Below are 463 nucleotides of genomic sequence, written 5' to 3' on the forward strand. Positions count from 1 at the left end.
GACATTTTGAGGGAAAAAAAATAATTTCATCCATTTTGGAATAAAGCTGTAACATAACATAAGTCCCTTCGGCTGCTCCCGAGTTTTTCACTCGGGGTCGCCACAGCAAATCCAAGGTGGATCTGCATGTTGAATTGACACAAGTTTTACACCGGATCCCCTTACTGACACAACTCCACATTACATGGAACCTAAAAGTGAAGCACTGAATACTAATAACCTGTACAATGTAGGATATATTGGTGGGGGGTTAATATGATCTGTTACACTGGCTAACGATGGGTGGAAGATGATGGTCTAGTGGGTAAAGCAGAGAAAGAGAGAGAGAGCGCATGAGTGGCTGCATGTGAAGCATCATTGTAAAGCACTTTGGATAAGCAGCACAATGTAAATGCAGTCCATTTCAGGATAAACATTGAAAGATGGATGACTAAAAACTTGTTCATATATTTGCAAAGATAGC

This window comes from Thalassophryne amazonica, chromosome 13 (assembly GCF_902500255.1).
Source record: "Thalassophryne amazonica chromosome 13, fThaAma1.1, whole genome shotgun sequence".
In the NCBI taxonomy this organism is placed as follows: Eukaryota; Metazoa; Chordata; class Actinopteri; order Batrachoidiformes; family Batrachoididae; genus Thalassophryne; species Thalassophryne amazonica.